The 17,957-nt window shown below is 43.3% G+C and overlaps 1 long non-coding RNA gene across 1 annotated transcript in view; it reads left to right on the forward strand.

Annotated features, from left to right (window-relative positions):
• Positions 1-560: 560 nt before the first annotated feature.
• Positions 561-17,957, forward strand: part of LOC148149537 (uncharacterized) — a 56,093-nt gene continuing 38,696 nt past the window's right edge. Inside the window, exons 1-2 of the long non-coding RNA XR_015757804.1 lie at positions 561-1,063; positions 1,181-1,288. This is a non-coding gene — a long non-coding RNA (uncharacterized LOC148149537). The remainder of the gene's footprint in view (positions 1,064-1,180; positions 1,289-17,957) is intronic.

Here is a 17,957-nt window from a genome sequence, read left to right on the forward strand (position 1 = left end):
AACCTCAGACACACGCGCAGTTTGGTTTCTATGCAGAACATGCGCAGTACCACATTGTCAGGACACAGAGACATGGAGCTGCTTTCTCCGGCAGCGGCTGCGATCGGCTTCAGAGAGCGGCGCTCAGAGCCGGTGTGTAGGAGCCTCGCTGGGAGAAAGGAGTGGAGAGAATTCACAAGTCCCGGATACAGGTTAAAAATAACTCGGAAAGACCCTCCAGGCCCGTGTAAGGAGGCGGCGGTCTCTGATCAGGGAAGCGGCTCAGGGTCACGGCCGCCATTTGTTTGAGGGAAGAGGGAGAGCGGGCCTGAGGGCCGCCATCTTGAGAAGGTCAAGGTGCAGGAGGGCGGGGCTCTCGGGGTCTGTAGAACAATCAGAGGAAAGGGAAGACCCATTGTTACTGATTAATCCCACGGACACAGCGTCACTGGGCGGTCCCGCAGGAATATCCTCTCTCAGTCCTGCTGGGATGGTTCACCCAGTCAGAACCAGCAGCTTTCCTCCTCTCTCAGCTCCCCTTCTGTCCTTCCTGCAGCATCTGTCCCCTGGGACATTGAGCTGCCTGTCCTGTCCCTCCCTCAGCTGTTGTTTCTGTAATACCTATGATATCCCAGTCCCACCTTAGATTACTTCACTAAAGACAGGAATGCACCCGATGGATTTTTCTTAACATCAGCAATAGTTTAATACTCACTTACAGGTTTTTAATTACATCGTTTTTGAACCACTTAATACACATTCAATCATTTGCAATGGCTGGATTTAAACCTGTGTCCAGAAAACATTTGCTGAGTTTCTGGATAAATTGTCTCACAGTAATGCCACTAGGCCATCACTTCGCCTGCTCACAGGTTGCGCATCCTAGTGCAACCTGAATCAAAACCCTTTCTTCCTGCACAATTATTTGATCCTGAACTTTGGTGATATCACTCAGTATCTCTCCATGTGGGATCCCTCACTGTGTGCATCTAATTGCTGCCTCTGTCAGCGTCTCTCACTCTTGCAGCTACTCCAGATCCTGAGCCAACAGAATTCTCCACTCCAGAGAGATGAGGCAGCACAGGTGAGGAATGGAGACTGGAATTTTCCAGATCTCTGTGGGCTCACTGCCATTCTACATGTGTAACCCTCACAACATCAGTCTAATTTCCCATTCTGCTTATTTATGTGTCTTCTACAGGTACTCAGGGAGTTCCTGACTCAATAGACTTGCCAACTGCTGGTTGGGAAGATGATTGGTCAGCCAGAGAGACAAAGGTCGGGAGCCTTTAATAAATCCTGCTGCTAGGTAAGATCACTCACAGTGCACAGAGCAGAGAGCTCCAAACATCAGCTAACAAGACATGACATAGACATAGTGCTGAAGGGGGAGCATAGTACAGGCACACCCCAGGCTCAGTCACCATCCCTACTTTAAGTTTTGTTGTACTGAGACAGCATCGGGAGTTCCTAGTTTTCAATCCAGATGTGTGCTTTCTTGGTGAGCACCAGGACAACAGAGGGGAATGCAGGCCTCACATGAGAGAGTGGTAATGCTGCCTGGGATCTTTCTGTTCTTCATTCCCTCTCCAACACAGTATCTATGGGTCCTCTTGTGGACCCAGTGTCTTCAATCATTCTAACTCCTATAACAGTTCCTATCTCTGTCATCCCCTCCCCTCTTACCAATTAATTGACATATTTGAAACCTCCAGTCCAGACCATCCATATCGCTGTAACTTGCTTCAGTCTCGACAACATGCCTTGTCTCAATAGTCTCCTCCTCCAATAACTGGAGACATCGGGTCTGTTTCTGTGCTGCATGCTCTTTGTTTTAGATTTCCTAAATGGAATGAGTTGCATTTGCCTGTGTTTGGCCCATACCCCTTCCAATCTTCTCCTCTCCATGTACCTGCCCAAGTATCTTTTCCATATTGTAATTGTACTTGTTTTTAACCATTTCCTCTGGCAGTCCATTCTGTCTATGCACATCCTCTGTGGAAAATGTTGCCCCTCAGCTCCCTCTTTAAATCCTTGCTCTCTCACATCATGTTTATGCCTCTAGCTTTGGACTCACCTACCCTTGGCTTTTCACCTTACTTAGGCCCTACATGGTTTCATAAACCTTTATAAGGCTACCCCGTGGCCTCCTCTGCCCAGGAGAAATATTGACGACAATGTTACAAATATCTCCAACTCATGTACTCAATGCTCTGACCAATGAAGACAAGTGTGCCAAATGCTGCTTTCCTCACCCTGTCCCCCTGTGATTCCATTCCAAAACAGTGTAACTGCACCCCTTGGTCTCTCTCTGTTCGACAACACTGTCCAGGGCCCGACCATTACCTGTGTTACTCCTCCCTGGTTTGTCTTAACTAAATCCAACACCTGAATTAAATTCCATCTTTAATTCCTTGGCCCACTGGCCCAGTTGATTAACATCCCCTTCGATAACTATATTCCCTGCCTACTCTTCCACTAATTTTGGTATCCACAAACATACTAACAGTGACTCCTATATTTTTACCCAGATCCTCTGTATAAATGATGCACATCAGTGGCCCCAGCACCAATCCTTACAGCACACTGCTGGTCAGAGGCCTCCAGTCTGAACAACAACCCTCTACCTCCTCCTATCAAACCCATTGTGTATCCAGTTGGCTCGCTCTCCCTGATCCCATGTGATCTAACCTTACTAACCAGTGTACCCTGCTCAACCCTGTCAAAGGCCTTGCTGAAGCCAGAAACAACGTCTATTGCTCTGCTTCCATCTATTTTCTTGGTCACATCTTCATCAAACTCAGACAAGTTTGTGAGACATGTATTCCCGCGCACAAAGCCACTCTAACTTTCTGTAATCAGTTCTTGTCTTTCCAAATGCATATAAATCCTACGTCTCAGAATGATCTCCAACACCTTACCCATCCTTGATTTCGCTCTCCTCAGTCTGCAGTTCCTTGGCTTCCCCTTGTAGTCTTTCTTAAATAAGGCCACAACATTATTTTCATAGTCAGACAGTCATACAGCATGGAAACTAACTGTTCGGTTGATGCCTGACCATAATCTTAAACAAACCTCATCCCTCCTGCCTGTTCCTGGATCACATCCCTTCAAACCTTTCCTATTCCTGTACTAATATTTCAAGCATTGTAATTGTACACACATTTACCCCTTCCTTGGGAATTTCATTCCACACACAAAACACACTCTGTAACAGTTTGCTCCTTATGTTTTCTGATTTTAAATCTCTCCCTTCTAACCTTAAGAAATGTAGTCCCTCATTCTAAAATGACCTGCTGTTGGGAAAACACAAGTCACGTTAACTCTATCTATACCCCTCATTATTTTATAATTTCTATACGCTCACCTCTCAACCTCCAGGCTCAAGTGAAAAATGTCCCAGACTGTACAACCTTCCTTCATAACTGAAACCTTCTATACCCATCACCATCCCGGTAAATGTGATCCGAACCCTCTCCAGCTTAATATCCTTCCTATAACTGGGCAGAGTATTCCAGAACAGGCCTTACCAATGTCCTGTACAATCTACACATGATTTCCCAAACTCTTAAACTCGAATGACTGAACAATGAAAGCAAGTACCATTTATAACCATCCTGTCTCTCCTTGTGGCAAACTTCAAAGAACTACGTACCTGAACCCCAAGGCGTACAACACTACTGAAGACCCTACCATTAATTGTGAAAGCTCGACCCTTGTTTGTTGTAACCTAAATGCATTACCTCGCATTTCCCCGAATTGAACTCCATCTGCAGTTTTTCAGCCATTCACTCATTTCATCAAGATCCCTTTGAAATCTCAGAAAACCTCCATCACTGCCCAAAATGCCACAAATATCACTGCTCAGGCCTCTACAATTTCTTCCCCAGCTTCCCACAATGTTCTGAGATACACTTGATCAGATCCTCGGGATTTATTTACCTCTATGTTTTAAAACTTCCAACACCGCCTCTTCTATAATGAGGACTCATTTCAAGACATGGAGTCATCGAGATGTACAGCACGGAAACTGACCCTTTGGTCCAACTCCTCCAGGACGTTTTTCATCCCATTTGCCAGAACTTTGCCAATATCCCTCTAAAATCCTGCTATTTATGTACACATCCAGATGCCTGCTAAATATATTTCTGTCAGCCTCCACCATTTCTTCTGGAAGTTTATATCATACATATTCCTCTGCAGGAAACAGCTGTCCCTTTGGTCCCTTCTAAATCTTTTCCTCTCACCTTAAAGCTATGTCTTGTAGGTTTGGACTCACCCCCCACCCCCCCCACGACCGGAGAAAGTCCTTATCTATTGACCCTATCCATGCTCATCATGATTTTAAGAAACCTTTATAAGATAACTCCTCAGCGTCCCATGTTAAAGTGAAAATAATCCCAGTCTATTCAGCTTTTCTCTGTAGCGCAAACACTCCAACCCTGGCAACATCCTTATTCATTTCTTCTGAACCTTTTCAAGTTCCACAACATCCTTCCGATGGCATTGAAACCAGAATTGCACACAATATTCCAATAGTGTTCTGGCCAAACAATGTTTAGGTCCCTGAGCGCCCCAGGCCTTATCCACAGTAAGCTCCAAAGTGAAATATTTGTTTAGGATCTTGTAGTTTCACACATCGTTGGATTTGTTGATCATTAAGAATACTGGTTTTGTCCCTAGCTCCTCTTTTGTTCTTAATACACTTTTATTTCATGTCCCCTTTCTGCATTCTTGATTTCCATCCAAAGAGTATTCCTACAGCCCCTATGCTCCTCAGGGATTCCCTTGATCCAGCTGGCTATACCTGACATGTGCCCCCTTTTCCTTGACCAGAGTCTCAGTCGACAGCCAGTGTTTCTGAAAGCTGTCAGCATTGAGCTGCACACAAACAGGAACATGCTGGTGCTGAACGGTCCTTTTATCTCACATTTAAAATATTCCCAATTGTCAGAATTCGCTTTACCTGAAAATAGACTCTCTAATCAACTTTTTAAAAAGTTCATGTCTAATACTATCAAGATTTGTCTTGCCACATTTTATAACTTTAACTTTTGGACCAGGCCTGTCTTTCAGCAAAGCTATTTTCAAACTAATAGAATTGTGGTCACTTTGCCAAAGTGCTCCCGCACTAACACCTCAGTCCTATTCCCTACCTTGTTTCCCAAGGGGAGGTCAGGTTTCACTCCTTTCTCCAGTTGGGCCTTTACATATTGACTGAGACCTTGTCAAAGGCCTTACCGAACGCCATGATAACCACATCGTCTGCACTGCGCTCATAAATATTTTTTGATAACTTTTCAAAAAAACTCAATTGAATTCATCAGGCAGGATTTTCCTTTACAAAATCTGTCCTGAATCTATTCCTTCCTTTTCAATGTTGATACATCTTGTCCCTGAGAATTGTTCCCAATTTTTACCCAATATCCCTGTGGCCAGCAAAGTATTAAAGAGATCCAAAAGGGCCCCAGCAATCTCCTCCCTTACCTCCCACTGCAGCCTGCAATTCATTTCATTGGGCACTGGGGATTTCTCCCCCTTTATGCCTGTGAAAGCATTTAATACCTCTTTATTGATCTTAACATGTTCTCGAGTCTCACCATCCCGACTGAAATCCCCGGCTACAGTGTCTTTCTCCTGTGTGAATACAGATGGGAAGCATACATTGAAGACCTCCGCTACTTCCTCTGGCTCCATGAGCAGATCGTCCCTTTGGTTTCCAACAGGCCGCACTCTTTAGCTGGGAATCTTCTTACTCTGACTCTCATCATAAAATATCTTGTAGCTTTTCCTTACTAGTGTCTACCAAGGAGGTTTCATGGCCTATTGAGTGCCCCTCATTTTTAAGGACCCCCTTGCACTCTCTATAGTTGTTGAAGGGCTTCACCTGGTTTTATTGCACTGTATTTTCTTTACCAAGCTCCCAATATCACTTGATCAGTATTCGCTGAACTTGGTGCCTTTGTCATTCACTGTTCATGGTACACGCTGGCCCTGAATTCTCACTGTATTACTTGAAAATACTCCCTCTTTCCAATTGTAGGCTCGACTGCAAATAGTTCCTCTGAGTCTATATTTTTCAAATCCTGTCTAATGCTAGTAATAAAGATCAGTGATAGTGATAATGAAATGATAAGTAGCATTCCCCAAACTTCTGCATGATCCTTAGCTCTTTCCATCATGACTTCAAAACGTACAGAATTATGGTCATTATCCCCAAACACTACCTTATCCTTATCTCTGTCAAAATTTCCAGTACTACAGCCCACCCTGTCTGTTTAATATCCTCCAGCCCTTAGCAATCGCCCCATCTGTGTACCTTCCTCAAGCCTTTCCATCATATGATATCACTGCAAACTTCTCCAGTCCCCACAGCACTCCTCCATCCTATCCTACAGCACCTCACTCCCATGAACCTTCTACCATCTCTATAAACCTCCTTATCTGTATAAACCTCTCCAGCTCCCACACCCATTACTGCCCATGCTCCCTTTGTGTAAATTATGAAGCCACGTGACCGTTCCCCAGATCTGTAACCTTGGCCAATCTCTGCAATCTTATCTATCTCTGTGACCTCCTTCCATCACTACTAGCCTTCTTAACTCTGTAACCTCCTGCAGTCACTAAAATCATCCGTGAATGTGTACCATCCTATTGAAGACTGTCACCTCTTCCAGTCCCAACAACTCTCTCTACCTGTAACCTTGGCCAGTCTGAAGAGTCCTTACTAACTCTGCAACCCTCAGTATTGATAACTTCATCCAGTCTCGATAACTGAGAAGAGAGGAATGAGAAGGCTCCAAACCTCTGTTAACAAGACATGACATCGATACAGATCTGGAGGGGGAATACAGTATAGGCCCACCCCACGCACAATCCCCACCCCTACTTTTAAGTTCTGTTGTACTAAAACTTGCTACACCCCAACACTGCACCTATGCCATGTCTTGTGGACCGGTGTCTTCAATAGTTTTTAACTCCGATAACAGTTCATATCTCTGTAACCTCCTCCTATCCCAATAGTCACTTCACGTATTTGAAACGTACTGCATTCCAGATTACTATCCCTATCGCTGTAACTTGCTTCAGTGTCTACAACATGCCTTATCTCGGTTGTCTCCAGTTATTGGAGGAGGAGACTGAGTGATGCAGCACAAAAATAGTTCCTTCGATCCAACTAGTCCATATTGACCAGAGTCCCTGACCGAGTCGCGATTTCCTGCATTTGACCCAAATCCCTTCAAACCTTCTCCTCTCCATGTTTCTGCCCAAATCTTTTTTACATGTTGTTATTGTACTTTTCTCTACCACCTCACCATCCTCTGTGTGAAAAATGTTCTCCTCCAATCCCTTTTAAGTCTTTCCCCTCTCGCCTTATATTTATTCCCTCCAGAACGTAGAACATGGCGGCACAGAACAGGCCATTCGGCTCTCGATGTTGCGCCAACCTGTGGAACCAATGTGAAGCCCAAGTAGCCAACACTATTCCATTCTTGTCCATGTGACTATCCAATGACCGTATAAATGCCCTTAAGGTTAGCAGATCGACTCCTGTTGCAGGCAGTTTGTTCCAAGCCCCTACTACTCTGAGTAAAGAAACTATCTCTGACATCTGTCATATATCTTTCACTCCTCAATTTAAAGCTATCCCCCCTCAAATTGCCATCTGAGGGAAAAGGCTCTCACTGTCCAATCCATTTCACTTTCTGATTATCTTAATGTCTCAATTAATTCATCTCAAACGTCTTCTCACGAATAAAAACAGCTTCAAGTTCCTCATATCACATTCCCTCCATTACCAGGTAACATCCGAGTAAATCTCCACTGAACCCTTTCCAAATCCGACACATCGTTCCTCTAATGGGGTGACCTATCTGCTCTGTAATTTCCTGGCCTATCCCTGCTTCCCTTCTTGAACAAAGGAACCACATTTGCTATCCTCCCGTCATTCGGCATTTCATCCGTGGTCAGCAATGTATTAAATATATCCACCAGGGCCCCAGCAATCTCCTCCCTTACCTCCCAAAGCAGATTGAGATACATTTCATTCAGAGGGAAGGGAGACCTGGAGCCTTCAAGAAATCCTGCAGCAAGATAGGACCACTCACAGTGAACAGAGCAGAGAGCATTTCAGTGATCGATCTTTGGTATGGAGGACATGACATAGATACAGAGTTGAAGGGTGAACACAGAGTGTGATAGTCCCAGGTTCAATCCCCACTCTCTTGTTTACTTTCATCTCTGCTGTATTGAGCCTTCCTATGTCAATATAGGAAGTTAACAGTTATCAATCCAGGCCTGTGCTGTCTTAGTGAGGATCAGTCCAACAGAGGGGAAAGCAGGCTTCCTCCAAGTAGATGATTTCAAATCCTGGGATCTTTCTGTTCTATATTTCCCCCAATCACGCTGACTTTTGTCATGGGATGGAGTCATTCAGCAAGGAAACATACCTTTCGGTCCAACTCATCTGTGCCAGGGCCTTGAGTGCTTGTAATTCCCAGAAAAGTTCTTATTTCTGTAACCTTAACCCCGCCCACAATCCCACTATGAATTTGATCCCTACTCCAATACTGATGATTCTTCCTATTTGTAAATTGCTCCAGTCTTGATAACATGCCAAATCTCAATAATCCCATCCTGCACTCAGTACAATCATCACTATTTCTGTAGGTTTTCACAATAACTACAGTCCACCCTGTCAGTGTCAAATCCTTTTCAGACCCTTTTCCAATCACAACAACCCTCCACATCTCTGTTTGCTCCTCCGAGCACCTCTAACGCTCTCACTTTGTGTGGCCAGTACTGTGTGTGAATAACCCTTGGCATGTGGATGGACAATATGGTATGTGAATAATCCTGTGGCCAGAGGATGGTCAATACTGTGTGAGAATAATCCTGTGGTCTGAGGTTGGTCAGTTCTGTGTGTAAATAATCCTGCGGCTTGAGAATGTTCAATACTGTGTGTGAATAATCCTGTTGCCTGAGAAAGATCAATATTATGTGAGAATAATCCTGTGGCCTGAGGATGATCAATTCTGTGTGTGAATAATCCTTTGGCCTGAGAATGGTCCATACTGTGTGAGAATAATCTTGTGGCCGCATGCTGGTCAATACTGTGTGTGCATAATCGTGTGGGCTCAGAATGTTGAATATTGTGTGTGAATACCTGTGGCTTGAGATTGGTCAACACAGTTTGTGAATGATCCTCTGGCCTGTGAATGGTCAATACTGTGTGTGAATAACCCTTGACCTGAGGATGATCAATACTGTGTGTGAGTAATCCTGTGGACGGAGGATGGTCAATACTGTATGGGAATAATCCTGTGGCCTGATGATGTTCAATACTTTGTGAATACCCCTGTGACCTGAGGATGGATAAAACTGTGTGGTAATAATCCTGTGACCTGTAAATGATCAAGATAGTGTGTGCATTAATCCTGTGGCCGTAGGCTGGTCTATACTTTGTGAATAATCCTGCTGGCTGAGACTATTGAATATTGTGTGTGAATACTCCTGTGGCCTGAGGTTGGTCAATACTATGTGTGAACTAGCCTGTGGCCTGTGTCTGTTCAATGCAGTGTGTGAATAATCCTGTGAATTGAGGATGGTCAATATTGTGTGTGAATAATCCTTTGGAATGTGAATGGTCAATACAGTGTGTCAATAATCCTGTGACCCATGAGTCGTCAATACTGTGTGTGAATAATCCTTTGTCTAAAGATGGGCAATACTGTGTGTGAATAATCCTGTGGCTGTATGCTGGTCAGTACTATGTGTGAGTAATCCCGTGGACTGAGGGTGGTCAGTAGTGTGTGTGAATAATTCCGTGCACTGTGAATGCTCAATACATCGTGTGAATAATCCCGAGGCTTGAACGTGGCCATTACTGTGTGGGAATAATCCTGTGGCCTGAGGTTGGTCAATACAGTTTGTGTATAATCCTGTGGGTTAGGGTGATCAATACGGTGTGTGGTAAATCCTGTGGACTGAGAATGATCAACGCTGTGGCTGAGTAATCCTGTGGAATGAGGGTGGTCAGTATTGTGTGAGAATAATCCTTTGGAATGTGAATGGTCAATACAGTGTGTGAATAATCCTGTGCACTGTGAATGCTGAATACTGTGTGTGATTGAGCATTTGTCTAAAGATTGTCAATACTGTGTGTGAATGATAATGTGGCCTGTGGATGGTAAATGCTGTGTGTTAATAATCCAGTGGCCTGTGGATGGTCAATACTGTTTGTTAATAATCTGTGGCCTGCGGATGGTCAATTCTGTGTGGGAGTAATCCTGTGGCCTGAAGATGATCAATGATGTGTGTGAAAACTCGTGTGGTCTGAGGATGGTCAATACTGTGTGTGAAAAATGCTGTGGACTGTGAACGGTCAATACTGTGTGAGAGTAATCCTGTGGATGGAGGATTGTCAATACTGTGTGTGAATGATCCTGTGGCCTGCGAATTGTCAATACAGTGTGTGAATAACCCTTGGCCAAAGAATGGTCAATACTGTGTGTGAATAATCCTTTGAATTGTGAATGGCAAATACACTGTATGAATAATCCTGCGGCCTGAGGATGGTAAATACTGTGTCTGAATAGTCCTTTGCCGAAGGATGGGCAGTACTGTGTGTGAATAATAATATGGCCTGTGGATATTCAATGCTGTGTGATAATAAACCTGTGGGCTGTGGATGGTCAATACTGTGTGTTAATAATCTCTGCAATACTGATTGCAAATAATACTGTGGCCTATGGATGGACAATACTGTGTGTGAATAATGCTGTGGCCTGAGGATGGTCAATGCTGGGTGTGAATAATCCTGTGACCTGCAAATGGTCAATACAGTTTGTTCATTAATCCTGTGTCCGTATGCTAGGCAATACTGTGTGGGAATAATCCTGTCGGCTGAGAATGTTGAATATTGTGTGTGAGTACTCGTGTGGCCTGAGGATGTTTAATACTGTGTAGGAATAATCCTGTGGCTTGAGGATTTTCAATACTGTGTGTGAATAATCCATGGCCTGAGGATGGTCAATACTGTGTGTGAATTAACCTGTGGCCTGAGAATTGCGAATACAGTGTGGGAATAATCCTGTGCACTGTGAATGCTTAATACTGTGTGTGAATAATCCTGTGTACTGAGGGCAGTCAATACTGTGTCGGAATAATCCAATGGCCCGTGAATCGTAAATACTGTATGTGAATAACCCTTGGCCTAAGGATGGTCAATTCTGTGTGTGAATAATCCTTTGGACTGTGAATGGTCAATACACTGTGTGCATAATCCCGCAGCCTGAGGATGGTCAATAATGTGTTTGAATAATCCTGTGGCCTGTGAATTGTCAATACTGTGTGTCAATAGCCCCTTGTCTAAGGATAGTTGATACTGTGTGAATAATAATGTGGCCTATGGATGGTCAATGCTGTGTGATAATAATCCTGTGGGCTGTGGATGGTCAATACTATGTGTTAATAATCTGTGACGTGTGCAATGCCAATATTGTTTGCAAATATTACTGTGGCCTGTGAATGGTCAAGACTGTGTGTGAATAATCCTGCGGCCTGTGAATCATCAATACAGTGTGTGAATAATCCTGTGGCCTGAGAATGGTCAATAATGTGTGAAATTAATCCTGTTGCCTGAGGATGATCAGTACTGTGTAGGAATAATCCTGTGGCTTGAGGGTTATCAATACTGAGTATGAATAATCCATGGCCTGAGGATGGTCAATCCTGTGTGGGAATAATCCTGTGACCTGTAAATGGTCAAGACAAAGTGTTCATTAATCCTGTGCCATGTGCTAGTCAATACCGTGTGTGAATAATCCTGTGCCCTGTGAATGATCAATACTGTGTGTGAATAATCCTGTGGACTGAGAATGGACAATACTGTGTGGGAATAACCGTTGGGCCGAAGGATAGTCAATACTGTGTGTGTTAAATATCCTGCTGCCCGAGGGATGTTCAATACTGTGTGTGTGTGTGAATAATCCTGTGGCCTGAGAATGGTCATTCATGTATGGGAATAATCCTGTCGCCTGAGAATGGTCAATGCTGTGTGGGAATAATCCTGTGGCCTGAGGATGGTAAATACTGTGTGTGAATAGTCCTCTGGCCTGAGAATGGTCAATACCATGTGTGAATTAACCTGTGGCCTGAGAATTGTGAATACAGTGTGTGAATAATCCTGTGCACTGTGAATGCTCAATAAAGTATGTGAATAATCCTATGGCCCGTGAATCGTAAATACTGTGTGTGAATAACCCTTGGCCTAAGGATGGTCAATACTGTGTGTGAATAATCCTTTGGACTGTGAGTGGTCAGTACACTGTGTGAATAATGCTGTGGCCTATGAATCATCAATATTGTGTGTGAATAATCCTGTGGCCTGAGGATGGTCAATACTATGTGGAAATAATCCTGTTCCTTGAGGATGGTCAATACTGTGTGGGAATAATCCTGCGACCTGTAAATGGTCAAGACAGTGTGTTCATTAATTCTATGGCCGTAGGCTGGTCAATACTATGTGGAAATAATCCTGTTCCTTGAGGATGGTCAATACTGTGTGGGAATAATCCTGCGACCTGTAAATGGTCAAGACAGTGTGTTCATTAATCCTGTGGCTGTGTGCTAGTCAATGCTGTGCGTGAATAATCCTGTGCTCTTTGAATGGTCAATACTGTGTGAGAATATTACTGTGGCCTGAGACGCGTCAATCCTGTGTGGAAATAATCCTGTGACGTGTAAATGACCAAGACAGTGCGTTCATTAATGCTGTAGCCGTATGGTGGTCAATACTGTGTGTGAATAATCCTGTGGACTGAGAATGGTCAATACTGTGTGTGTTAAATATGCTGCTGCCTGAGGATGTTCAACACAGCGAGTGAATAATCCTGTGGCCTGAGGATGGTCAATACAGTGTGTGAAAACTTTTGTTGCCTGAGGACGGTCCATACTATGTGCTGAAAAGCCTGTGGAATGTGACTGGTCAATACTGTGTATCAATAATCTGTGGCCTGTGCATGTTGAATATTGTTTGTTAATAAAACTGTGGCCTGTGGATGGTCAATACTGGGTGTTAATAAACTATGGCCTGTGCATGTTCAGTACTGTTTATACTGAATGGTCAAGGCAATGTGTTTATTAATCCTGTGGCCGTATGTTCGTCAATACTGTGTGTGAATAATCCTGTGGGCTGAGAATGTTGAATATTGTGTGTGAATACTCATATGGCCTCTGTCCTGTCAACACAGTGTGTAATTAATCCTGTGGCCTGAGGCTGGTCAATAATGTGTGGGAATAATTTTGCTACCCGAAGATTGTCAATACTGTGTGTGAATAATCCTGTGGCCTGAGGACGGTCAATACTGTGTGTGAATAATCCTATGGCCTGAGGACGGTCAATACTGTGTGTGAGTAATCCTGTGGTCAAAAATTGGTCAATATTGTGTGAAAATAATCCTGTGGCCTGAGAATGGTCAATACTGTGTGTGAATAATACTGTGGCCTGAGGTTGGTCAATAATGTGTGTGAAAAATGCTGTGGACTGTGAATGGTCAATACTGTGTGTGAGTAATCCTGTGGCCTGAGGATGTTCAATACTGTGTGTGAAAATAATCCTGTGGCCTGAGAATGGTCAATACTGTGTGTGAATTAACTTGTGGCCTGAAAATTGTGAATACAATGTGTGAATAATCCTGTGCACTGTGAATGCTCAATCCTGTGGACTGAGGGCAGTCAATACTGTGTGTGAATAATCCTATGGCCCGTGAATCGTAAATACTGTGTGTGAATAACCCTTGGCCTAAGGAAGGTCAATACTGTGTGCGAATAGCCCTTTGCCTAAGGATGAGCAATACTGTGTGTGAGTAATGATGTGGCCTGTGGATGGTCAATGCTGTGTGATAATAATCATGTGGGCTGTGGATGGTCAATACTACGTGTTAAAAATCTGTGGCCTGTGCATGATCAATATTGTTTGCAAATAATACTGTGGCCTGAGGATGGTCAATACTGCGCATGAGTAACCCTTGACCTGAGGATGGTCAATACAGTGTGTGAACAATCGTGTTGCCTGAGATGGTTCAATACCATTTATTAATAATCCTGTGGCCTGAGAATGGTCAATACAGTGTGAGAATAATCCTGTTGCCTGAGAATCGTCAGTATAATGTGAGAATAATCCTGTTGTTTAAGGATGATCAATACTGTGTAGGAATAATCCTGTTCCTTGAGGATTGTCAATAAGTTGTGTGGATAACTCATGGCCTGAGGATGGTCAATACTGTGTGTAAATAATCCTGTGACCTGTAAATGTTGAAGACAGAGTATTCATTAATCCTGTGGCGATGTGCTAGTCAATGCTGTGTGTGAATAAACCTGTGCCCTGTGAATGGTTAATACTGTGTGGGAATATTGCTGTGGCCTGAGAATCAACAATACTGTGTGGGAATAATCCTGTGACGTGTAAATGAACAAGATAGTGTGTGCATTAATCCTGTGGCCGTATGCTGGTCAATACTGTATCTGAATAATCCTGTTGGCTGAGAATATTGACCATTGTGTCCGAATACTCCTGTGGCTTGTGAATCATCAATACTGTGTGTGAATAAACCTGTGGCCTGAGGTTAGTCAATACTGTGTGTGAATAATCCTCTGGCCTGTGAATCATCAATACTGTGTTTGACTAATCCTTAGACTGAGTATGAACAATACGATATGTGAACAATCCTGTGGACTGTGAATGGTCAATAGTGTGTCAGAGTAATCCTGAATTTGAGGATGTTCAATACTGTGTGTGAATAATCCTGTGCCCTGTGGATTGTCAGTACTGTGTGGGAATATTCCTGTGACCTGTTAATTGGTAAAGAGAATGTGTTCATTAAACCTGTGGCCTCAGGTTGGTCAATACTGTGTGTGAATGATCTTATGGTCTTAGGATGGTCAATACTGTGTATGAATAACCCTTGACCTGAGGATGATCAATACTGTGTGTGAGTAATCCTGTGGACAGAGGATGGTCAATACTGTGCGTGAATAATAATGTGGCCTGAGGGCAGTCAATATTGTGTGAATAATGCTATGGGCTGTGAATCGTCAGTACTGTGTATGTATAACCCTTTGCCTAAGGATGGTCAATATTGTGAGTGAATCATAATGTGGGCTGTGGATGGTCAATGCTGTATGAGAATAATCCTTTGTGATGTGGATGGTCAATACTGTGCATCAATAATCTGTGGCCTGTGAATGTTCAATACTGTTTGTACTGAATGGTCATGGCAATGTGTTTATTAATCCTGTGGCCGTATGTTCGTCAATACTGTGTGGGGGAAAACCCTGTGGGCTGGGAATGTTGAATATTGTGTGTGAATACTTCTGTGGCCTCTGTACTGTCAACACAGTGTGTAAATAATCCTGTGGCCTGAGGCTGGTCAATAATGCGTGTGAATAAATTTGCTACCCGAGGATTTTCAATGCTGTGTGTAAATACTCCTGTGCGCTGTGAATGGACAATACTGTGTGTGAATAATCCTGTAGACGTAGAATTGTCAATTCTGTGTGTGAATTAACCTGTGGCCTGAGAATTGTGAATTCAGTGTGGGAATAATCCTGTGCACTGTGAATGCTCAATACCGTGTGTGAATAATCCTGTGGCCTGAGAATGGTCAATACAGTGTGAGAATAATCCTGGTACCTGTGGATGGTCAATACTGTGTAGGAAAAGTCCTGTGGCTTGAGGATTGTCAATACTATGTGTGAATGATCCATGGCCTGAGGATGGTGATATTTTGTGTAAATATTCCTCTTCCATGAGGATGGTCAATACTGTGTGGGAATAATCCTGTGACCTGTAAATGATCAAGACAGTGTGTTCATTACTCCTGTGGCCGTAGGCTGGTCAATACTGTGTGTGAATAATCATGTAGCCTGAGGATTGTGAATTCTATGTTGGAATAATCCTGTGACCTGCAAAAGTTGAAGACTGAGTGTTCATTAATCCTGTGGCCGTGTGCTAGTCAATACTGTGTGTGAATAATCCTGTGCCCTGTGAATGGTCAATACTGTGTGTGAACATTGCTTTGGCCTGAGAATCATCAATACTGCGTGGAAATAATCCTGTGATGTGTAAATGATCAAGACAGTGCATCCATTAATCCTGTGGCCGTATGGTGGTCAAGACTCTGTGTGAATAACCGTTGGGCCGAAGGATAGTCAATACTCTGTGTGTTAAATATCCTGCTGCCTGAGGATGTTCAATACAGTGAGTGAATAATCCTGTGGCCTGAGGATTGTCAATACTTTGTGTGAAAAATTATGTTGCCTGAGGACAGCCATACTGTGTGTGAATAATCCTGTGGCCTTAGAATAGTCAATACTGTGTGTGAATAATCTTTGGCCTGAGGATGGTCAATACTGTGTGTGAATAATCCTTTTGACAATGAATGATCAATACCATGTATGCATAATGCTCTGGCCTGTGAATCGCCAATACTGTGTGTGAACAATCCTGTAATTTGAGAATTGTGAATAATGTGAGTGAATATTCCTGTAGCCTGAAGATGGTCAATACTGTGTGAGAATAATCCTGTGTTCTGAGGACAGTCAATACTGAGCGTGAAAAATCCTGTGGCTTGTGGATGGTCAATACTGGGTACGAATATTTCTGTGACCTGTAAATGGTCAAGACAGTGTGTTAATTAATCCTGTGGCCGTATGCTGGTCAATACTATGTGTGAATAATCCTGTGGCCTGAGGATGTTCAATACTGTGTGTGAATAATCCTGCGGTCTGAGAATGGTCAATACAGTGTGTGAATACTCCTGTGGTCTCAGGATGTCCAATACTGTGTGTGAACAATCCTGTGGCTTGAAGATAGTCAGTATTGTGTGGAAGTAATTCTGTGACCATGTAAATGGTTGAGACAGTGTGTTCATTAATCCTGTGGCCGTGTTCCAATCAATACTGTGTGTGAATAATGCTGTGGGTTGGGAATATTGAATATTGTGTGTGAATACTAGTGTGTCCTGAGGATGGTCAGTACTGTGTGTGGATAATCCAGTGGCCTGAGGATTGTGAATACAGTGTGAGAGTAATCCTGGGGCCTGTGAATTGTGAATACTGTGTGTGAGTAATCCTGCGGTCTGTATACTGGCAATACTGTGTGTAAATAATCCTATGGTCTGAGGATGATTAATACAGTGTGAATAATCCTGTTGCCTGAGGATTGTCAATATTGTGTGAATAATCCTGTTCCTTGAGGATGGTCAATACTGTGTGGGTATAATCCTGTGACCTGTAAATGGTCAAGACAGTATGTTCATTAATCCTGTGGCCGTAGGCTGGTCAATACTGTGTGTGAATAATGATGTGGTCTGAGAATTGTCAATACTATGTGGGAATAATCCTGTGACCTGTAAATGTTGAAGACAGAGTGTTCATTAATCCTGTGGCCATGTGCTAGTCAATGCTGTGTGTGAATAAAGCTGTGCCCTGAGGATGGTCAATACTGTGTGGGAATAATCCTGTGACGTGTAAATGACCAAGACAGTGTGTTCATTAATACTGTGGCCGTATGGTGGTCAATACTGTGCGCAAATAATCCTGTGAACTGAGAATGTTCAATACAGTGTGTGAATAATCTAGTGGCCTGAGGATTGTCAATACTTTGTGTGAATAATCCTGTGGCTTTAGAATGGTCAATAATGTATGGGAATAATCCTGTTGGCCTGAGAATGGTCAATGCTGTGTGGGAATAATCATATGGCCTGTGACTGCTCAATGCTGTGAGTTGATAATCATGTGCCCTGAGAGTAGTCAATAAAGTGTGGGAATAATCCAGTGTCCTAAGAATAGTCAATACTGTGTGTGAATAAGGCTGTAGCCAGTGAATGGTCAATACTGTGTGTGAATAAGGCTGTGGCCTGTGAATGGTCAATACTGTGTGTTAATAATCTTGTGGCCGGAGGATGGTTAATACA

This window comes from Chiloscyllium plagiosum, unplaced genomic scaffold (assembly GCF_037043375.1).
Source record: "Chiloscyllium plagiosum isolate Xiang-an unplaced genomic scaffold, Cpla_swu_hap1 HiC_scaffold_8, whole genome shotgun sequence".
Taxonomy (NCBI): Eukaryota; Metazoa; Chordata; class Chondrichthyes; order Orectolobiformes; family Hemiscylliidae; genus Chiloscyllium; species Chiloscyllium plagiosum.